This window comes from Meles meles, chromosome 8 (assembly GCF_922984935.1).
Source record: "Meles meles chromosome 8, mMelMel3.1 paternal haplotype, whole genome shotgun sequence".
Lineage (NCBI taxonomy): Eukaryota > Metazoa > Chordata > Mammalia > Carnivora > Mustelidae > Meles > Meles meles.
In genome coordinates, this window is record NC_060073.1 from 78,397,904 (window position 1) to 78,422,387 (window position 24,484).

At 40.0% G+C, this 24,484-nt stretch overlaps 1 protein-coding gene across 1 annotated transcript in view; it reads left to right on the top strand.

The window, feature by feature from the left end:
- The window catches only part of FAT3 (FAT atypical cadherin 3), a 662,119-nt gene that overhangs the window by 95,939 nt on the left and 541,696 nt on the right, over positions 1-24,484 (top strand). The window lies entirely within an intron of this gene.

Here is a 24,484-nt window from a genome sequence, read left to right on the forward strand (position 1 = left end):
ATGGAGATGCTAAAAGGCAGCTTATTTCATATTGATCATACCAGCAAGCTAGCCAAGTATGGTGTTAATTGGGTCCTCTGGAATTCTAAACCCCTGGGACCAAAAGCTTTCTAGGAAGGAGGGGAAAAAAACCCATAAGCTGCATAAAAATGAAATCCAGGAGCCCACAATGTCCCAGTTGCTAGTGATTTGGCCGGCTCATTTGGTATCCAGTCTCTTATTTCAATTAGCTTGTTTTGTGTTATGTTTCCCCACACCCCCCTTTCCTGCAAAGCCGTGAAGCCTTGTTTTGAAAACTGCTGCCCCAGAGTGCACTGGTTTGGCTGTCCTGTCCTCATTGTTCTAATGCTCATTCCATATGTGGGTCACATACTAGCGCTCTCCCCCACACCCCTCCACCTCCCTCTTATCCCTCCAGCCACCTCCCTTTCCCTTCCCTTCCCTGTCCATGCATTGGTTCCCTAGCTCTCATTCTCCTCCCCCCTCAGTCTCTCTCTCCCTCTCTCAGTCTCAAACACACACACACACACACACACACACACACACACACACACACACACACTTTTCTCCTCTCAAGAGGCAGAAGTAGGGGCCAGATTTTCTCAGGAGCTTTGCAAGCAGAACCATTCAAACTTAAAAAGCTAGTTGCTGTGCATTTAGTTTATGGCAAACAGCACTTCACCTTTGTGAAAGTAATTATTCTGTTCTCCGTTTTTCCCTCTTCCCACCCCTTGCTCTTTTCCTCTCTTTTTCCAGGACAAAGGTTTTTAAGAAACTAAGATTGCTGCTTCCTTCTGCCCTCTCTTGTTACCGTGGTAGCCAGTATCTCAGACAGTGAAGGATGGAGCCAGCAGGCTGGGGTTTTATGCACAGATCTTTGAGGGCTACAGAAGGAGTCCGCTGAGAAATGTGCATTGCAGGCGTGCTTGCTGAGTTTATTATGCCGGTTTTCTGTCACTTACTCTGACTAAAAGGTAAGGGCTTCCGTAATTTGTGGCGGCAGAGAATTGGTACATTGTTCTCTTTCTAAGACCTTCAACTAATTGGCTCTTGAGAGAAGATTGGAATGGAACTTTTTGCTTGACTTCTGTAAGTTATCCTTTTTTTTTTGATTTTTGAACATCTGAAGGAAAAATAATTTGGGCAATTTTATGGTTATTGATGGATTGTCCATGTACATGTCTTCAAGGAAAAAAAAAAAACACCGAAATTTTGATTCCATGATGTTTCTTTCTTTACATTTAAAACTTTTCATTTGCCAGTGAAAAGATGTGATATATATAAGGTCAGTATTTTCAATGTTTTTTGTAAACTTTGGGATATCATCCTAAGCAAGATAGGAATATTTTAATTCAGCAGGTTGCATTTTTACCAATGAAAAATTATGTGCATTTGAGTAGTAAGAAATAAGGAAAGCTTGAGACTATTTAGATGAGTATTAACATTTACAAGGATTGGTCAGTTATTCTAGGATGAATAAATACATATTGATAAACACAAATCACCATTTATGCCTCTTGTTTTATATATGTTTAGAGGAACTTTTCTGCATCTGTTTCGAATTCTGACTGAACTACAAGCAAAAGAATCTTAGTAATAAGAACTTCATTAAAGTATATAGACTTTTTTTTAAAGATTTATTTATTTTATATTAGAGAAGGAGGGAGGGGAAGTAGGAGAGGGAGAGAGAACCTCAAGCAGATTCCCCGCTGATTGTAGAGCCCTGTGAGGGACTTGATCTCATGACCCTGAGATCATGACCTGAGCTGAAATCAAGAGTCAAATGCTCAACTGATTGAGCCACCCAGACACCCCAAAAATGTATGTAGACTTTAAGTTTATGTTTTCAAACTTACCTACTTAAACTAATTGAAACTAGAGTATCAGTTGCTTGTTATCTCTGGGAAGAATTTGCCATTCGTTAAGAAGCATAATTTCAAAAACAGATCATACATCACTATGGAATTTATACATTGGAAACCAGCTGAACTTTGTTGAAAAAAATGATTATACTTTATTTTCTTAATGGCAGTAATTCATGAAGACACTTCAGTCGGAGTGTAGGAGGTATTTTGTTAGGGATGGAGGAACCCTTTAATGGTATTTTCCTTTATGGCTGCTGCTCAGAATGTGAGTGGGTGGGTTGGGATCTGGTTCTGCTTATCAGTCTGTCTTATGAGCCATACATGAGGGAAGGTGTCTTTTTGGATAATCAGTTTAAGTCAGCTTATTCTGTTTATTACTTTATACAATTGGGTCAAAGAGCATGGGGGAAATTTTTTTTTTTTTCCAAAAGGACATATGGATGTATCTGCTTAAATAACCTAGTGATATTAGCAAAACAAACTGGACTTTTTCTGGATTCGACCTTGAGAAGATACCAGAAGCAATGTGGATACTGAGGCAAGATGATGTCTATGAAGGGAAGAAGCTTTATCTCTTTGGCCCTGACTCAAAAGTTCTTACTCAGTATGTAGGTAGAATAAGGCCTAGATTAGGGTCTGTTTCTCTCCCAAAGATACCCATCACCCACATCCCCTGTTACCTAGTGTTGTCATCACATCCCCCAGGTTTCTTTATGTGTCAACAAGATGGCTTTCCATTCCTTTCAAAATCAGTAGGAGATAGTTCAGATGAGCACATACTCAGGGAGACCTTAAAAAGTTTTCCCTCCCCTGTTTTATCCCACACATCTCCTTCTTAATACAAAGGAAAAATAAACAAGGAAAGAAAAGCACAACAAATACTTCTTCATAGGCAATTTCTCCTCTCTTCCCACTTTCCAAACTTTCTAAAATTTCAATTGGATTTAATCCCTTACATAAATATAATACCTTTCCATGTGTTAAATTGGTGACTGTCAACCAAGGGGGTGTTTAAAGGACTCACCTGTGAAGGACTTAAATAATTCAGGATCTAGCTGCCACCCCCAGGGAATTTATTCTGGAAGTCTGTATCCGAGCCTGGCCACATGATAGGTGTTCAGTAATAGTCTCTGAATGTTAATTACTGAGATGGCTTCCAAGTAAATTCTAATAAGCCACATTAGATAAGACACTGCCAAATCTTTTCCTCTTCCTCTTTAGTGGAAATTGGAGAGGGGCACTTCCTGAGTTCTATGCTTCCTACCTGTATATAGAGAAAAGCAGGGTCTCTTTTTGAAAGGATGGGCTTCTTTTGCAGATGTTTTCAAAACTCTGAAAGTAAATGAATCACCCTTAAAAAGGCTGGTAGGGTCCTCTAATAATTTTCCACTACCCATACAAATAGTCCTATAGCAGTGATATTAATGACAGCACTCTTAGAAATTCATGTGTACCCCAGTCCCATGACTGTCTTAATGAATCTCAAAATGATATAACGGAGAGAATTAACAGATTGAAAACTTTGTCTTTTCACATGTATGTTTTTAAGTTAGCCGTATTTTCTCACTTAAACCAGTAGGAATGTGTTTCTTGGATACTAATTATTATATGTCTCTTAAACAACTCTTAAGGCAGCCAGGTTGACATTGCATATCAGATGAGGGACTGTATCCATGGATCTGGAATTGGTCTGTGTCCTAAGCCTTTGTTTTTCCTATCAAAGCTTCTCTCCTTTATCTTCTCTAACTTAGATGGAGTCTTAAAAAATTATTAGAACCTAAGCTATAGGAGCAACACCTTTATTTATTTATTTTTAAAAAAGATTGTATTTATTCATTAGAGAGAGAGCTAGAGAGTACCAGCAGGGGGAGCAGGAGAGGGAGAAGCAGGCTCCCCGCAGAGCAGGCTACCCCTCTCCCACCTCTGACATGGGGCTCTATCCCAGCATTTGGAGATCATGACCTGAGGAACCCAGATGTTTAAATGATTGAGCTGCCCAGGTGCCCCAGCAGCAAGACCTTTAAAGAAGAGAGAGTTCAGCACACTTCTGTTTATTGCAGCATTGTTTACAATAACGAAGACATAGAAGCAACAAAAATGTCCATTGATAGATGAATGGATAAAGACAATATAATATTATATATGATGGAATATTTACACAGCCATACAAAGAATGAGATCTTGCCATTTGAGACAACATGAATGGACCTTGAAAGTATTATACTAAATTAAGTCAGATGGTGAAAGACAAATATCACATTATATTACTTATATATGAAATCTTTTTTTTTTAGATGGTTAAAATTTATTTATTTTAGAGAGCTTGAGAGAGAGAGCTAGTACGAGTGGGGGTGGCAGAAGGAAAGGGAGAGAGAGAACCTCAAACAGACTCCGCACTGAGTACAGAACGTGACACAGGGCTTGATCCCACAACTCTGAGATGATGACCTGAGCCAAAACTGAGTTTGACACTTAGCCAACGGAGCCACCTAAGTGCCCCTTATGTGTGGAAGTTAAAAAAAAAAATGAAATAAACATGCACCAAAAAAACAGAAACAGACTCATAAATACAGAGAACAAACTGGTGGTTGCCAGAAGGAAGGAAGATTGAGGGATGGACAAAATAGGTGAAGGGATTTAAGAGATACAAACTTCCAATGATAAAATAAGTCACAAGGGTGAAAAGTGCAGCTTAGGGAATATAATGAATAATACCATAATATTGTATGGTGACAGATGGTAGCTGTCCTTATCACGGTGATTATGGTGGAATGTTTAAATTGTCTAATCACTATATTGTACACATGAAACTAATACACTGTCATCTATACTTCCTTAATAAAATAAAGTGTAAGTTTTTTAAGAAAGAAAATTTAGATAAGATACTCTTAATATTGTCTGTAATATAAGGACTTGAATTAGAATAGATGATCCTTAAATCATTCCTTGATTTCTAATCTGTGAATTTTAGTCTATATTTCTTTTATAAGTTTAATCAGCTCTCAGTAGAGTCAATTCTTCTATAGCACTTATTTTGAAAATGAGAATTTTTATTATAGATTATATATATAACATATATTAGAGAACAAACATAAAGCAAATGGTACATTTGCTTATGTCCATTTCTTTCTAGAGAAACATTAGATAAATGCAGAAAAGTGTAGCCAGCTGAAAACCACTTAGAACTACCCAGAATGTACGTGTGTACACATCCCAGTCACTCATAGACTTAATTTATCCATGCATTATGAGCCACACCTATCCACATTTGGTGCTACAACTTTCTGACTGATATCAGATTACCCTCGTACCATGCTTCACAAGAACTCATAAGATGCATTCCTTTCTGCACCCAGTTCTAGGCAAACCCTATGTTTTTTTATGAGGTAAAGTGCCATACTGATTGTAGTTTTGATGTATATCTTAACCATTTAACACCTATAAAACTGCTGCCTTTTTTATTAAGCTCCTGCTTTAAAAAAAATTATTAGTTGTATCCTTTTGGAGTACTGTACCTCTAACCACATGTTTCCCCCAAATCCTATGGTTTTTATCACACGATCTGCGTAGCATAGAGATTTTTAGGAACACATATGTTTTGTTGTAGCTGACTGGCTCTAATGGATTTTGGCATGATAAAATTCACAGAGGCAAGGTGCAGAGGACATTTGGCATATCCTAGGATTGTTTTCTGTGAATGTTGTCAACCTAGCATGCTTCTTCCTACTTTGCATTTTTCCCGTGGCTCTGTAGGATTGCCTTGGACTAATCATTTCTCAAACCTCAAAATCTTAGGGAAAGGTATATGACAGATTCTAAGGTTCAGATTAAAACATGGAGATGGTGGCATAACCCAGATGTCTCAGTCAGTAGACCATGTGACTCTTGATCTCGGGTTGTGACTTCAACCCTCAGGTGTGGTGTGGAGTTTATTGAACATTTTTTTTTTTTTAAATTAAAAAAAAAATGGAGATAGTATCATACTTTTTCGGTATCAAACTTTGTCAAATGAATCCAAATGTGATCATTTTTATATTTACCAAAAAAATCACTAAATCTTCATTATATGAAACCAGGAAGAATGCTGGTCTGGTTTGGCAGAAGGGAAAGGAGATTTTAATCTTCAGAGGCGATAGAGAGGTAGTATAGATGGCAAGCTTGCTTGTTTGTTCTTCGTTTCTGCTTATTGTGGGCCTGGGAATTGGAGTTTGCATTTTTGTTTTTGATTCTCCTTGGGCTTCTGACTTTTGGCCAAAGCAGTTCCAGCTGATGCTGTTCTGGGTATCCTCCTGCTACTCCCTGCTGGGATGTTGTTTGTTTCACCACTGAATGTGCGCTCTAGAACACTGCGTAAGTCCTCCAGAGAGTGGAGCATGATTGTGTGGGAGTTTAGAGCTGAGCTAAGGCTGAGCTGTCCTAGGGTCGCCTGCTGGTTTCTAGCTGTGTTATCTGTCAGGCCACATGGCCAAAATCTTTTGTCCCAAGTTGTAAAACAGAGCTCCTCTCTAGCTCCTTCACTAGATTTTCCCCTTTAAATCGTAGCCAGTTGAAATCTTCCTAGGCACATCGAGGTAGTTAGGGAAGGTCAGATGATCATGCTCAGAACTTACTCACTTGGCTGGTGCCCTGAGCGTTATATATCTCATGTTTATTCTTGTTTGTTTGTTTGTTTGTTTAAATAGAGGGAGGCAGGGGAAGGACCGAGTTAGAGGGAGAAAGAGAATCCCAAGCATACTCCATGCCCCCTCAGAGCCCCTCTCGGAGCTCGATCTCGCAACCCCGAGATCACGACCTGAGCCAAAATCAAAAGTCAGATGCTTAACTGAGCCACCAGGCACCCCAAACCCATGTTTATTCTTAAACATATAGTTAGGGACTCTACTCCTCAAATTCATATGTTGAAATTCTAACACCCGACATGACTATTTGTGGAGACAGGGCCAGTGAAGAGATTGGTAAAAGTTAAGTGAACTCATAAGCATGGAGTTCGAATTCTACAGGGATCATGTCCTTCTAAAAAGGCGAAGAGACACCAGAGATCTCTTTCTCTTCATGTGAGGACACAGTGAAAAGCCTGTAGCGGTTTGCAAGCCCAGAAGAGAGTTCTCACAGGGAGTGGAAATGGCCTGCACTTTGATCTTGAACTCCCTGTCCTCTAGAACCCTGAGAAACAAATTTCTATTGTTCAAGCCACCCAGCCTGTGGCATTTTGTTAGTGTAGCCCAAGCATACTCATACACATACACAGTTTCTTTTATAACCTTAATGGAGTTCTGATCGAAGAGAGGAAACCTATGAAACATTAATGTTGGAATACAAATGTTAATAAGGAGCATGAAATAAAAATCTTGCTAATAACCTCGAAATTGTCCTGGGCAGATAGATCCTAAAGCTGAGTTGATTAGGGTTCTCATATTGCATATTAGTTGCTAAAAATATGAAACACAGTGTCTACTCCATCTGCTTAGGTCCTTTATTTACTGAGAATAAAATTATTCATACCCACTGTATAGTTTATTTGTCAAGATGTGTAAACAAATAGAAACCTGAAACCATGAAAATTACCAAAAAAAAGTTGTTTAAGCATATGATGCAAACATTTCACCTATCAGATCAAAAAATTAGTTTGCTAATTTTTGAAATAATATTGTGTAGTTAAACCTCAAGGTATATGTTCATATGTGCTTGATCCTAAAATAAAGCAGATATGTTATTTTTTCTCCACAATTGATCACTTATTTATCTCATATAACACACAGAGTAATAGTAATAATACTACTACAACCAAAATATTTAACTGAGAAGAGTCAATTTTTTTTTAAAAGATTTTATTTATTTATTTATTTGACAGACAGCAGGAAGAGAGAGAGGAGAAGCAGGCTCTGCTGAGCAGAGAGCCCAATGCGGGGCTCGATCCCAAGACCCAGAGATCATGACCTGAGCCAAAGGCCCAGACTTAACCTACTGAGCCACCTGGGCACCCCGAGAAGAGTTAATTTTTTAATTTTGTTTATGATCTTCCCGAACTCTTTTATACTTGGAGTTGCACACTACATGTATTATTCTATCTCTTTTAAGTCCCATTTAATTTTAGCTGTACTGGTGATAATATGTTTTATGCCCACACAAGTCCTTATGTTGTCTTCTTGGTTGTCTGAAACTTATTCTATAATAGATTCTTAGTAAGACATCATTGTAGGGACGCCTGGATGGCTCAGTCAGTTAAAACATCTGACACTTGGTTTCTCTAGGTCCTGATCTCAGGGTTGTGAGATCAAGCCCTGACTTGGGCTCCATGCTCAGCAGGGAGTCTGCTTGTCCCTCTCCCTCTGCTCCCTCCCTGCTTACTTGCACTCTCTCTCTCTCAAATAAATAAAGAAATAAAATAAAATCTTTTAAAAGAAAAGATTTCATTGTAACAGTATTTCCTGAGTTAAGAGTTTGTGAACTTCATAGTTCATAGTAATTTCTGTGAGATATTAACTCCTTGGTCCACATTTTTTTTCATTGACTATCTTAAACATAATACTCCATTTTTGATCTGTAATAAAGCATTCCTGTCAAAGAGCTTAATGATAACCTAATTTTCTTTTGTTTGTAATTTACTGCTGTTCCTGCCTAAATATCCACTTTCTGAATTTTTTTTTTCTTGTTCTTAAAGGCCAGTAATTTTGTCAAAATATGTATTGAAATAGGCTTTTCTAGGTCAGTATTCTCATATGAAGCATGTGGTATGCTCTTTTATTATGTAGTTTTTTTTTTTTAAATTTTGATTTCAGGACTGTTTCTTACAATTATATTTTTAGCATTAGTTATATTTCTTTTTTAATTATGTTTCTTTTTATATTATGTTATATAGTGTTATATTAGTTTTGGGTGTACTATATTGTGATTCAGCAATTCCAAACATTGCCTAGTGCTTATCACAACAAATGCATTCCTAATCTCCATCACCTATTTCACCCCTCCCTCCACCCCTGGTAACCATCAGGTTTGTTCTCTATAATTAAGAGTCTGTTTCCTGGTTTGTCTCTCTCTCTTTTTTCCCATTGCATGTTTGTTTTGTTTCTTAAATTCCGCATATGAGAGATATCATGTGGTATTTGTCTTTCTCTGATTGACTTATTTAGCTTAGCATTATACTCTTAGCTCCATCCATGTTATTGCAAATGGCAAGATTTCATTCTTTTTTATGGCTGAATCATATTCTGTTTGATTTATTTACAACATCTTTATCCATTTATCTGTCGATGGACACTTAGGCCGCTTCCATATTCTTGGCTATTGTATATAATGGTATAATAAAGATGGGGTACGTGTACCCCTTTGAATCAGTATTCTTATATTCTTTGGTTAAATACCCAGTAATGCTGTTTCTGGATTGTAGGGTAGCTTTATTTTTAACTTCTTGAGGAACCTCCATACTATTTTCCACGGTGACTGCACCAGTTGCGTTCCAGTCAACAGTGCAGGAGGGCTCCTTTTTCTCCATATCCTCACTAACACCTGTTGTTTCTTGTGATGTTGATTTGAGCCATTCTGACAGGTGTGAGTTGATTTCTCATTGTAGTTTTGATTTGCATTTCCCTGATGATGAGTGATGCTGAGCATATTTTCATGTTATCTTCTGGCCATCTGTATTTCTTCTTCGGAGAAATGTCTTGTCATGTCTTCTGGCCATTTTATTAGGATTAATTGTTTTTTGGGTGTTGGGATGTACAAGTTCTTTATGTTTTGGATACTAACCCTTTATTGGATTTGTCATTTGCAAATATCTTCTCTCATTCAGTAGGTTGCCTTTTAGTTTTGTTGATTGTTTCCTTCACTGTACAGACGCTTTTTATTTTGATGTTGTCCCAGTAGTTTATTTTTGCTTTTGTTTGTCTTGCTTCAGGAGACAGTTCTAGAAAAAACGGTTGATTTCAAAGAGGTTACTGCCTGTGCTCTCTTCTAGGATTTTAATGGTTTCCTGTCTCATATTTAGTCTTTAATCCATTTTGAATTTCTTTTCCTGTATGGTGTGATAAATTGGTTCAGTTTCTGTCTCTTGAATGTTACTGTCCAGTTTTCCCAACACCATTTGTTGAAGAGACGGTGTTTTTCCCACTGCATATTCTTTCCTTTTTTGTTGAAGATTAATTGACCATATAGTTGTCAGTTAATTTCTGGGTTTTGTGTCTGTTTTTGTGCCAGTGTCATACTGTTCTGATTACTACACCTTTGGAATATGTATGTTACTTTTAAATTTAAATTCTAGGAAAATCATTATTTTTCTTATAAATTTAAAGTAAATTAAACACTGTGTATCACTTATTAAATGGGGAAAGTTTGAAATTTGTCTTTGTACATAATGAATATTATTAAAATTATATTAAATGAACTTTATGATAAAATCTTTAATAATGTATTGATCTCAAATGAATTTATTTTAAATCCCTTATCAGCACCATGCAAAGAGGATGAAATGATTTAAAGATTTCCTAAGGGGTTTCCACTGATTATACATGATGGTGAAAAAAGGGTTTCTGAGTAAAATATGAATGCACAACACTAGGCTGAAAGATTCCTGAAGGCCTCTCTGTAGAGGCTACAGTTCTCAGTTTTCTCTTGAACAAAGCAGATTTAGAAATACAAAAATGGATAGGAAGAAGAGACTACTTAGGAAGTGTAAACAAGACACTCCACTTGGAGCTCAGTAGTACAGAAGGCCTCATTTAGCTGAAAAAGAGTGAGGTTTCAGTTTTCAGACACAGTCTGCCTCATAAGATAACATGCTTGTTGGCAGCAGTAGAACTGTTGGTTTTTGAAGAAATATACACAAAATACATATTTATTAGTTGCTTTGATTAAAAACAAAACTAATCTAAATGTCTGTCTTTCTATTCACAAGGGTCCTCTTAATGTCATGCCAAAAATATGCCCCAGCTATCCATGCTTCCCAGGTTCAATCGGAGATGGTTTATATCTTGAGTACTTCACAATTAACTGCTTTGGTTAGTCTTGGCAAATTACATAACCAAATTATTGATCTGTTTTTTAATGCCTCTACAAAATTATGCTGACAAAATGCATACAAAGGAAATTGCAGCTGGAATTGCAGGGTACCCATATTCTCTTTGTGTTGAGGGGGGAAGTGATTACATCACTTTTTGGGAATCATTCTATTTCAATCAACTTTTTGATCATAGGTCTAGTTAGGGGTTAGTATGTGGGACGTATATGCTGCTGTGTCCAGAGCCGAGTGACTACTTAATAGCCTCATTGGAGCTTTCAGGCAATGATTTCCCACACCGCAGTCTTTCTCCACTCAGGAACGAGGCTCCTTGGGAAAAGGTAGACCCAGGGTTTAATCTGAATAAAGACAGAATTAACCAGTCATCATTCCAAGTAAACCTAGGACATAGGGAGGATAGAGCTGTGCTACCAAGAAGGTAGCAGTTGAGCAATTGGGTCATCTGTACTGAAGATTCTGAAGATAAGCTGGTGGGTGGGAAGGAAGGAAGAGAAGATGGATGGAAGGATAGACAGATTAAGAAGACTAAGTTTGCAAGTTCAAAACGCTTTCCCTCTTCTTTCTCCACACAGAGGGGACACAGAGATTCAGGTAAACCCCTCCCCTCTTTTAGCTGTATTCTTTTGTTCTAAGGAATATAATGGTATTTATTTATTTCCTTAAATGTAAGTTCTTTCATTTGGCCTGCTACAGCTGAGTGACCTTAGGCTATTTAGCTTGAAAACCAAAGGATTTGGTTGTTTGAAAGGCATTAGCATCAGAAAGGAAGGGTGCCTGGTGTGCTGGAAAAGGTAACCTTGCAGAAGGAGGCTGGGCTGGTGGTGAGGGAATTTCAGAGTGCTAGAGAGAGAGTCTTTGTTCCATTGTTGAGCAATAAAGAAATAAAGCCATGCTCTCCAGTATTGCTGACTATCAAGTTCTCTTTCTTGATTTGGAGTGAAGTCTTTTGCAAGTGTCTGTGGCTTCTTCATGGTTGTCAGTAAATGGCTGCCTGAGCCCAGCTAGTGATGCCTTCTACTTTTGTAGTCATCACAGCTTCTTCCAATCTTTTCCTGTCTTCAGGCTTCTAGAATTATGTGATGCATAAGCTGTGTGGGAGATGTGGTGGAAGAACCAGTTCTGGCCAGAGTCAGGAGACTGGCCTTCGGGTGCCATCACTACTCTTAATGGACTGCTCCTGAGTAGTTCCCTTTCCCTAAGCGACCTCAGCCTCATTAAGCTTTAAAATATGGTGCCTTGATTCTAATAGTCCTTACTTTTCTGCTTGCATTTGTTAAGTACAAAAGCTCTTGCCTGTGATGGGAGTAGGCTCGAAGTGACTGGAGGGAAAGAGTAGTCCAAGACATCTGACCCTGCTGAGATGCTTTTTAGTTAACAACAATTGTTTGCCTTTACCTTGAAAATACTTTGCAAACCCCCAACGCATATAAAGATCCTATAGTATAGAAAAAACACTATATTGGGCACTGATTTCTAGAAATGGGCAATCTGAGATAGAGTCAGGTAGTGTGGCAGTCTTAATGTCTCATCCCCAAGTGACCTGCTGGTGAGGTAGGAAGCAGTCTCCTCTCTGAGGTTGCAGAAGAAAAGTCAGCATTTCCCATGGCCTTTTGTGCCTCCACTCCTTATCTTTCCCCATTCCTCTCCTCCTCTTCCTTTCATTTAGTCATTTATAAGCATTCTCTCAATTTTGTAGCTCTAACATTACAAGTATTGTCCTTAACAATGGTGGTGTATTTTGAAAATAAAGGATATACAGAGAGAGGAAGTCATGGAGAGACTTAATCCAGTGAGATTTGTATTTCAGGGTGTATATAATTGTAAGAGAAAGGATTCCTCCTTTATTTTTCCAGGTGGCTTATTTTAGCCCTAATTATCTATTTCCCCTTCACTCCTTAGACTCCTGGTAGGTAAGCTCCCTGGAGAAAAAGTCCAGCTTATGGAGAAAAATTCCTTTGCTCAGAGAATGAGGACATTGTAGTTTCTTGTAGTCGAAAGAGCCATAAAGTAAAAACATTATTTTTCATTTCTTTTCTTTTTTTTTAAAAGATTTTATTTATTATTTACTTGACAGCGAGTAAGAGAAAACAAGTGCACAGTGAGGGAGGGCAGAGGGAGAGGGAGAAGCAGACTCCCAGCTGAGCAGTGAGACTGATGAGGAACTCAATCCCTGGACCCTGAGATCAGGTGCTGAGCTGAAGACAGATGCCCAACCAACTGAGCCACCCAGGCGCCCAAAGCATTGTTGTTCATAGAGGTATTCAACACCTATGACCAATGCATAGATCTTTCCGGAATGAACACAAGCTCTGAGAGGTCTCAGTGGAGGCTCGATGTCTTGGGGATACCACTGGGGGATCTGGTAGTCTCAAATCTTGATTAGCCAGGAAAAGACGACTGTGGTAAAAGCAGGCCAAGGAGGCGGGTATTGGGTCTCTGCAACCACATCCCCAGCAAGTGCATGGGACCAATGTGGCAATTCCTGAATTCACTGATCTGTTCCTCATGGTTTGTGGAGCTCTATGCTGGCTCTCTCCTACTATTGGAATTGATCCATCAGTCAACAAAACAGACCTCCTCCTCTCTTGGGGATTCATTCTAGTGGGAGAACTGGAGAACTTTGGTCACTTGCATATATATATGCACACACACACACAGAGTCTGAAACAGGATGTCCTCTAAATGGTTACTAGACACCTCAATTAAAAATACTGGGCAAGGAAAACAGGATCTTTGCCCTCATGTAAGCAGAATGTTTCACAAATAAGGGGTAGATTAGGGATGCCTGGGTGGCTCAGATGGCTAAGCATCTGCCTTTGGTTTGGGTCATGATCCCAGGGTCCTGGGTAGAGTCCCACGTCCAGCTCCCTGCTCAGCAGGGGGTCTGCTTCTCCCTCTGCCTGCCGCTCTGCCTGCTTGCTCTCTCTCTCTCTGACAAATAAATAAAGACAATCTTTAAAAAAAAAAAATAAGGGGTAGACTATCAAAAAAATCTTCCTCTGGGTATGTGTTAATTTTCTTTCTCCCTTCCTTGATAGGGTATAATTGGTTAATAATTTGGAATGGATCAGGCAGCAAGTAGTGAATCATACATATTTAACTGGTGACATGAAATGATGGGAAAAATATGAAGTTGTAGGCCCCGTACATTCTTTGTGTTGCCTGAGATTTTAGGCAATGATGAACCATTAGTGCTTCAATTCATACTGTTTAAAAAAGTCTGTAAACTGCTTTAAACCTGTGTTCAGTAAGTGTAATATTATGAATCTTCCTTTTAACAGCTCCAGCAACAAACACTGATTCATTTCATACCCTGTGCAAAGTGCTTCTGATACAAAAATAAATAAGAAATGATTCCTAACCTTAAGGGTTTAGTTTGTGTAGCTCTGTAGGTGTAGGTGTAGGAGATGGGGAAACTGAGCTCTGAATATGAACCACCCAGTATATACCCAGGGCATCCTTTTCCAATAAATGTTTACTATAAACATGTCTATTAGTGTCACTTACCATTTCTAAGCAACTATATATATATATATATATATATGAGATTCTGAGAATATGAGTGTTATGGAAACACTGGGTTTGCTTATATTAGTGTTTTCTGAACTTTATTCAGTGAGAAAATGTTGAGGGTTATGGGGGAGGGGGAGAAAGTGGGAGGCGAGAAGGCATTTCCATGTCAAGTGAGTTTGGCAAACATTGGACCAAATGAAGCAAGCAGGATTTTTAATGTGGATTTTCCATAATCTTTGATTTGCTGGTATACATTGTGAATCTTCAGCATGGGTTTTAGCAGTAGTTTCCAAACCTGGTATCCTAATCACAAATTCCTGGGCTCCACAGGTTCAGTGAATCACAATTTGGGGAGGTGGGGCACTGGGAAATTTAATTTAAAATACATTTTGGAGAGTACCTTGAGGCAGGGAATTCCTCTGTTCCAGCATTGGACTGAGGCACCTTTGAAGTGTGGGATGCAGCCCGCCCCAGCTTATTCAATACCAGAACTCCTTTTATCCAAGAAATACATGTTGACATTTATGGAACTAACAGTTTAGAAAATGCTGGCCCACGCATTCTCTCACTAAAGGCTGAAAGAAAAAAATGATCCTTTGCAAGTTTATTGGTTTGGGACTTTCCTTTGAGCTGTATATTTCGCTTATGGCGGTGGTCAAGCCTGTTTTTCTGAACCCACACTGATGTGTTACTTAGTTTTTCCAGTGGCACTTACTTCATTATATTATCCTTAGACCTTTTTTTTTTTTTTCCTCTGTTTTACAACAGACATTTCCACAGAGGTTGAATGCACCATGCTGTCGTAAACTTTGTTCTGTCCTCTCACTTTGCTGGGGAATAATGCTTTTAAAAGTTTCATTCATAAAACCCAAATCCCCAGAGATAGGAAAATTTGTAATGAAGGAGTATTTGCTAGTTTTGGCATTAAACAAATAGAGGCGTCTTCAAAGAGAGGAGAGAGTGGAGTATCTCATTTTTAAAATTGGTTGTTTTGGGGACTGGATTCTAGATTGTTAATATATTATGCCGTGAGGGTAACAGTGGTATAATTAAAGTGACAAAAGTAGGCAAATATCATATGAAAAATGCCAGTCCTGAAAAGAAGGTAATTTTTCCGCGGGGCGGGGCGGGGAGTGGAAAAGCCCTCCACAGAGGCTTACGTTTCTCTTCATACACACCTGATGCCGCATTTGGGAACGTGGCTGTGGAGCGTGCGCGCTCTCTGCAGACTTCCGGGCGCTCCCCGCAGACTTCCGGGTGTGTGTTGACTGCCACCATGGCGCGGGGTGTGGCTGTATGTGGTGCGGTGATGGGAAGTTCTGGTAGTCACCCTAGTCTCAGGCGTCAGCCTCAGGCTAAACCTAAATATAACCTGTTTTTCATTTTGAGTGTTCTTCCCCGTGGGAAACTTTTTAGCAAACCCACATGAGAGTTTCGACTCCTTTCCTTCCAACACACGGTAAACCAGATGACCACTTTGGTTCGAGCGGCTGGACTGCAAGATCATAGGTGGATGAAAGGACTGTGAAAATTTCTGTGCCGTCGTCAGAAACCTTAATTGCTCAAGCGCAGACTCAGGCTGAACGTAGGCCTTGCCTTCCGGCCCGAGGAGGCCACGTGAATGCCAGAGAACACAGTGCCTTGAGTCCATGAACGGTGGCCTCGAACCTGTGTCTTGATGATTATGATTGATCCAAAGAGCCTCTGAAGAAAGGCCAGTTATCTCCGACAGTCGTGCAGGCTGGTTCTCTGGGCAGGTTCCCTCACGGAAGACGGCCACCAGGAATCGGGAGATGGTTCTCGCAGAGGTATTTAAGGAACCGGGACCTTTAATCTGGCATTTCGGGGAAAAATAAATTTAAATAAATAAATAAATAAATAAATAAAAACCATTTCGGCTTGTTCGGTGAGTTATGGCAAGGCTCTGGGGAGTGTCTCCGGCCGGAATCTGAACATTCTCTGGGGATTGTTGTCTGACATTTGAGGCAGGTGACCTCCCTACACCTTGTGAAGTCATTAAAGTGCAGTTAGGACAGACTTGACTTAATCTTTTCTGATTTGCTTGCCAGCCCTGACAGCTCCAAACAGCTGTAGGGACCCGGAGACACTTCTTCTCTAGCTCCTTGTAGTGCAAACAGTGAAAATATTCCGCTCCCTGTGGCTAATGCTGCTTGAAAGAAATTTTTTGCTGACGGCCTAAGATGGAAGGCCCTCAGGTTGACGGCTGTACTTAAGTTAGAAGCCTGGGCCCTATTATCCATGACTCCCTAGGTGTGCAGAATAGGTATAATTCCTCCTCCTCTTCTTCTTCTTCTTTTTCTTTTTACTTGTGCTTTAATTGAAGGCAGACATTTTCTTATCCTGACAGGTAACCCCTTACCTTTGCTTCCGTTTGACATGTGGCTAAAATGGCACTTCTGGAATGCAGGACTATGGCTTGTCTGCAGCTGCTCGAGTGACATAGATTAAGGGTCATTCTTTATTTATGGGGATGTGTCCATTTCTTTTGTGCATGCCTAAGCCCTTTGTAACTTAGGGTCTGGCTTCCAAGCCATATCCATTGTTGGCAAAATAGTTTATTTAAAAAATTTTTAAAGATGTGTTTATTTCAGAAAGAGAGAGAATGAGAGAGAAAGAGAGAGTGGAAGGGAGGGACAAGGGAGAGAGAATGCTCTAGCAGACTCTCCGCTAAGCACAGAACCAGATTTGGGGCTCAATCCCAGGACCCTGAGATCATGACGTGAGCTGAAATCAAGAGCCTGAGCCATCCAGGCACCCTGGCAAAATATTTTAAAACAAAACAGTGCTTCTCGAGTGGGCAATGTAATATTACCGTGATCACTGAGCACAGGGTCACACAGGTCCATCATAACTAACTATGTGATTTAGAACAAGTAATTTAGCTTGTAAGCCTCAGTTTCCCCATCTGCCCATCCGAGAAAACTGGCTAGTTAAACTTACCCCGTAGGGCGAGCTTAAGATGGAATGAGACAGTGATTTTAAAACACCAGTGTCAGGTACATAATAAGTACTTTATAAATGATACTATAATTACTGCTTGGAATTAACTGTACTGACATAAAATGTATGTATTTTCTATCTTCTTGGAAAACGGGTCTTTTATTGACTTCCTTTGTGATAAATGATACAAATATGAACATAGACTAGAATTTCTGAATTAATGCATCTGCTCTCAGGAAATTATCTTATGTTGCTGGCTATGATTGAAAACAGAATAAAGATGGGTTCCTGGGTGGTGCAGTTGGTTAGGCGTCTGCCTTTGGCTCAGGTCCTGATCTCAGGGATCCTGGGATGGAGCTTCACATCAGGCTTCCTGCTCAGTGGGGAGTCTGCTTCTTCCTCTCCCTCCCAGCCGCCCCTCCTGCTTGTGTCCTCACTGTTCTCTCTCTCTCAAATGAACAAATAAAAAAAATCTTAAAAAAAAAAAAAAGAAGCCATAAAAAGATTGGCACTTGTCCCATAAGTCAGGTTTAAATTACTGGAGGGCTTATATTCTTAAGTCTTCGGTATTCCATGGGGCGCCTGGGTGGCTCAGTGGGTTAAACCTCTGCCTTCGGCTCAGGTCATGATCCCAGGGTCCTGGGATGGAGCCCCACATGGGGTTCTCTGCTCAGCGGGGAGCCTGCTTCCCCCTTTCTCTCTCTGCCTGCCTCTCTGCCTACTTGTGATCTCTCTCTGCCAAATAAATAAATAAAATCTTAAAAAAAAAAGTCTTCGGTATTCTTTAACTTCTCTTTTTGACTTTGGTTATTATTAGAGTTCTTTTCCTCCTTAGTTATATATAGATATATTTTATCTAATGCCTCATTTTGTAAGAAGATAGAAAACTTTTGTGTTCTTTAGAAATGCATTTGGCGGGGCGCCTGGGTGGCTCAGTGGGTTAAAGCCTCTGCCTTTCGCTCGGGTCATGGTCCCGGGGTCCTGGGATCGAGCCCCGTGTCGGGCTCTCTGCTTGGCAGGGAGCCTGCTTCCTCCTCTCTCTCTCTCTGCCTGCCTCTCTCCCTGCTTGTGATCTCTATCTGTCAAATGAATGAATGAAATCTTTGAAAAAAAAAAATGCACTTGGCAACAAGTAATAGAAAACACAACTACAACATCTTAAACATATAGAGGTTTATCCTTCTAATTTAGCAATTGTCCAGAGATGAGAGGTTGCTAGCTTTGGTTCAGGGCCTCAGCAGTATTAGGGCTAATGTTTCTGTGATTGTTGTACATTTCCACCATTTTTTTTCTCCTACACGGTTGCAAAATGGCTGCCGAATTCCAGATATCACATCCCCATTCAAGGCAGAAAGAAGGAAAGCAGAGGGGAGGGCAATGCTTTCTGTTACCTAGTATCTGAAAAACAGAAAATTTCATACCCTCCCTTCTGTCATCCATATTTCTGCCAGTTTCATTGGCCTAAACTGCATCACAGTCTAGCTGCAAAGGAGAACAATAATTATCATCACCTGGGGTTGGACATATGCTATCAAAAGATAATGGTGTTCTTTTTTTTTTTTAAAGATTTTATTTATTTATTTGACAGAGAGATCACAAGTAGGCAGAGAGGCAGGCAGAGAGAGAGGCGGAAGCAGGCTCCCCGCGGAGCAGAGAGCCCAATGCGGGGCTCGATCCCAGGATCCTGAGATCATGACCCGAGCCGAAGGCAGCGGCTTAATCCACTGAGCCACCCAGGCGCCCCGATAATGGTGTTCTTTAAGCAGCAGAAGAACAATGAACATTGGGTAGACAAAAAATAGTCACAATACTGTAGTCCCCAGCTTAGTTTTTTGCAGACTACCTTCTGAATTAGAGAGTGTAAATGCCAGGGGAAATTGCTGATCTCAATCCTTCCAGCATCCCTTCATATGAACTGAACATGCTTAATGTCTGTATTATTTATTTGGTGCAATGAGCAAAAAGGAAATGTTTGAACCAGCCAGTTGTCTTACCCCCCCACCCCCTGACCCCAGTCTACATCTTTGGCTTCAGCATGATTTCTTTTCCCTTTATCACATCTATCAGAATGGTTATAGTTGGTGATGGGTATAATGAATGTGATGTTGGACCATGTTCAATGATGGCTGGGTGCTCACCAAAAGGTATCTAAACAAACTAGCATGAAGCCCGTTTTTCTTGACCCAAACCCTTGGGACCAGGCACAGGCCCTGATGTGTTCTCCTTGCATTGTCTGTATTCATCAAGACGAAAGCCCACCCATCCCCATCCCTACTCCCTCCCTTTTCCCCCATCCCCTTTGTACCTGCACCCTTCCCCACCTTGCACCCCTACCCTTACTTCATCAGAAACTGGGAACTTATTTCCTATTGGCTTATTTACCCCCAAGACTCACTTAGAAATAGGAACCTGTATTGTCTCAATTGATATCTAGTTTCATGAGTCAAAGTTGAGTAATTCTGTAATATTTTTATGGACTAAAGCTTTCTTTGAATCAGCAAGGATTGGCCCAGTACAAAGTAGCTGCTTTCTTATCCTGATACTGTATTTAAAAAGCAAACTTGAAGTTCACTTTCCTTTACTCAGTCATTGTTCAAGTTGAAATAGGTATAACCAAAACTTTCAGATATCCCTTGTGCAGTGCAGATAGCTTTCCAATAATATTTATGAAAAGATATGGAGTTGCTTTTGCTTATCATGCAGTTTGCTACTGACTTTTTCTTTTCTGCATAAAAAGAAAAAAAAAAGACTTCTGTAAGCTTCCTATTAAAAGGCACCTTGGCTGAATGAAAGATTTCCTTTTATTTAGTATTTTTTCTACTTGCAAAGCCAGGAGTCAAAACCATAGAATCAGAGAATTCAAGTTTCTTTATAGTTCAAGCAGAGGGAAGCTGGGAATGGACAGAAATAGGTCACAATGTGTTTGCAAGACCAGGACAATGAGGAATTTCTTGGAGTGGTCAGACTCTGAGGGATTCTTCTTTGGAGGAAGAATGTTTTGGAAACGTCAGAAGCCAAGATATGTAGTGTATGACAGCCTGCAGTACATTTTTTCTCAGTAAAAGGAAATTATTTGGCAATTTTTAAAAATCGTTTGTCAAAAAGAGCCAGGTGGCTTTTGCCAGGTTTGTTAGAAGGTGGGTTAAACATGTCCCTGCAGCTGCATGAAGCCCTTGAGTGATTTTGAGCCCTCAGGAGCTCTTACCTGCTCAGGACAGGGAGACAGCAGCAGTTCCCTTAGCCCGGAGCGGCGGGTCCTAGCCCCCAGTTTTGCCAGCTACTTTACCAGCCATTTGGCAGTGACTTTGAGGAAGGCACTTCACCTGAAAGTTTTCACCAATAAAACAGTGGGGCTGTTCAGTCTCTTCAACATCTAAAATCAGGGTTTTCTTTCTCTGTGGGATGTGAGATTTCAGGATAATCTCGGGCTATCTTCAGGATAATTCTTGGGTTATTGCTCTGGTCCTGACCAGATAGTAAAAACGGGGAGAGAAGCAGTGGAAGCTTCCCTGGGTCCCTGTCTCTACCTTTCTTTTCTTCTTTCCCACAGGAGGACAGGGTGTTACCCAGGAAGGTGCTATTTTCAATCTGTCATGGTCTCAATGTGCCATGGACCCCAGTTCCTGTCTCCTCCTTGCTCTCTCTCTCTCTCTGGGATTTAGGGACATTGTTCTCTCTCTCTTCATCTTCTAAGTTCTGCTCAGAGATGAAGTGCTTTGAACTCCTCTAACCCACCCAGGCATGCCCTCCTGCTGGAAATCACACACACACACACACACACACACACACACACACACACCCAGTAGCTTCTCCACTCTCTGGACACCAAGCCAAAATCAGCTAGTTGCCAGGTTATGTGATGAAAGTGATGGCCTTTAGGTTGTCAGATGGTGCTGAACATCAGCACAGATATTTGCCTTTTATTTTTTTGAAAGATTTTATTTATTTGAGAAAGAGAGAGAATGAGCAGAGGGGTGAGGGGCAGTAAGAGAGGGTGAGGGAGAAGGAGACTCCGCTGATCAGGGAGCTGGATATGAGGTCTCTATCCCAGGACTCCGGTATCATGACCTCAGTCAAAGACAGATGCTTAACCAACTGAGCCACCCAGGTGCCCCAGAATTTACCTTTTTAAAGAGCATCATGTCCCCCTGAAAAGGATCTCCAGTTGAGATGTGTGGATGGAAGAGATGAAAATAACACCCTGTAGTATAATGCTAAGTGAAATAAATCAGCAAGAGAAAGGCAAATACTGTGTGATTTCCCTCAGATGTGGAATTTAAGAAACAAAACAAAGGAAAAAGAGATCCCCCAAAACAAAACAAAACAAAACCTAACCAGATTCTTCACTATAGAGAACAAACTGATGGTTACCAGAGAGGAGGTAGGTGGGGGGATGGATGAAACAGGTGATGGAGATTAAGAGTACATTTATCATTTATCATGATGAGCCCTGAGTAATGTATAGAATTGTTAAATCACTTTTATACACCTGAGGCTAATATTACACTGTATGTTAATTATACTTGAATTACTGGGAAAAAAAAGAATAATGCTTTGTCCACTGCAAAGGTTTTCACATTCATCATCACATTTATCATAATCCTCACACCCCTTTGGGATTTTATCTGTTTTAACCATTGAGACTCAGAGAAGTTGAGCAGGAATTGTTCAATGTCATCTAGCTGCAAAGTGAAAAATCAAGAGCTTGCATCAAGTCTTTCCATCTAGGGCTCTGGCTTCCGTGGGAGCCACCTCTTCACAAGCGTTGCTTCCTACTCCTCATCTTCTCTTTCCCTGTTGAGTCAAGTGTACTGGCCCCAGGACCATGATGAATTTCATAGACCTACTGACTTTAGAAGATGACTACTGACTTAGACCTAGCTCAGCTCTATGTAGGCTTAGCTTTGCAGCAATAAAACATCTGTGATCATCCCCTTTTTTGGCTTTCCCCATCTTTTAGAAGTGGATTCAGTGAGGACAGGTGTAGAACTGTATGGCAGAGACAAGGGAGGATATCTTATACCATAACCTGCTGACAGTATTTAACGTGACAAAGAAGGACAGTTTGGTGGGGTGGTGCAGGACCAGCACCTGTCTTCATGCTTTAGAAGACTGTGTTTAAATCAATAGGTCATAAATGACAATTCTTCTTTCAAATAGTATCCTTCAAATGATTCTTTATTCTTCAAACAACAGAGAATAGGAAAAAAAATGTAAAATCTCTTTCTCACCCCATTCACATTCCTCTCTTTGGGGTTACTTTTGAGTGCATAATCTTCCATATCTTTTTCTCTACCATGCAGATGTATGAATGTATGTACATATTTTAAATAACAAATCCTAGTTGCTTTTAAAAAAGATCTTTCCTTGTTGGTAAAATGAGACTTATTTGGTTCTTCTTAATGGGTACCTGATGTTCATTGGATGGACTCACGGAAAGGCATTTGCCTTTTCTTTACCGAAAAGCATTTAGGTTGTCTCTATTATAAATAATCTTGTAAAATGTATTATGAGGGATGCCTGGGTGGCTCAGTTGGTTAAGCATCTGACTCTTGGTGTCAGCTCAGGTCATGATATTGGGTCGTGAGATCACACCCTGTGTTGGGCCCTGTCTCAGCACAGAGTCTGCTTCTGCTTAAGATTCTCACTCCCTTTCCATCTGCCCTTCCCAATCGTACTCTCTCTTGCTAAAATAAGTAAATTGGAAAATTAAGGTATGAAAGTATTTCTATAGGTAGGGTCAAAGAAGTGAAATCGCAGGGTTAAAGCCCATGTTCCATTTAAATTTTTAATAAGAGCTACTCAATTATTCTTCAAAACTATCATTCTAAATTCTTCTCTTCCAGCAGTGTTTGAGTGTACCCAATTCCCCTCACCATCACCAACACTGAGGAATATGAGCCTTATAGTATCTTAATCTGCTCAGAGGCTTTTAATTTGTATGTGGTCAAATATTTTAACCTTTCCTTAATGGCTTCTAAACATTGAATCATCTTTAAGGAGGATAATAGAAATATTATAAAATATTTTTTCTAGTACTTTTAATTTTTTTTGTTTTTTAAACGTTTGTTTGTTTGTTAGATTCCTGATTCATGTGTGACTCCAGGGAGACTTTTAATTTAACTCTGAAGTCCTTAAACTGGATTATTTTAGGGAATAAACTAAGATACACAATTCACCAAAAAGTCAAGTGAACTCAGGATCTGGAGAACTGTTCAGGGGGGGAGTTGGGGATCCAAGTCATCCACAAAGGGCTGAAATCCCGTGATGTCATTTCCCCACTGAGATCTCAAGATGTTGTAGACTATCTCCTGGCCCCTATTTTAAATCCATTAAGGCATATTTTTGTACTGGTCCATGGGTTTAGTGACTGGTGAGAGATAGCAAGTCAGTCATTTGAACTGGTTCCTTTGAAGACAGTGTAAAAGAACAGCCTTGATGACCAAGAAAATACTTGGCAGAGGAAACTCTTTGAGATGAAGGAGAAAATTAAGTGGGGTGCTGCATTTAAGCTGGATTGCAGAATTTCTATTTTATTTCAAAACCCCACCAATAAGCAGATGCATTGTTGACCATGCAGGATGGGAAGCCAGCTGAATTCATGGAAAATGTGTACAGATAATGTGAGTGCCTAATGGCTTAGGGAACATACATAGATGATTGGCCTAGAAGATTGTTTGTAGAGGTAATGGGCTCAGGAAGAGGTCCATGTGGCAGGACTTTATCCTCAGCAAGGCTTTCTTAAAAATACAGAAAACGGATCTTAGGTTAGGGTGGTGGGCTGCAAGGTAGTTGAAGATCATTTACGGTATTTTGGACTATTTTGAGTCCCCTTCTCCTTGAGATACCTTTAGATCCATAAAAGAACAAAAAAGGGATTAAGGATGTGATAGACATGTTCATCCCAAAGGTCAGAGGGAGCAGGGAGAAAACCAGGAATGTCACCTTGCCTCTGTCGGAGTGGAACAGCCACACACAGATGAGTGGTAATCACAGAAGGAAATTCAAAATTTTTCTTAAGCGAGATTTCCCACAATTAAATTTTCACTAAACCAATTATGATGTCAACTAAAATCTATTGAAGAAAATGTAACCTTCCTCATGAATTAATGCTTGTCTTTTCTGTCTTGAA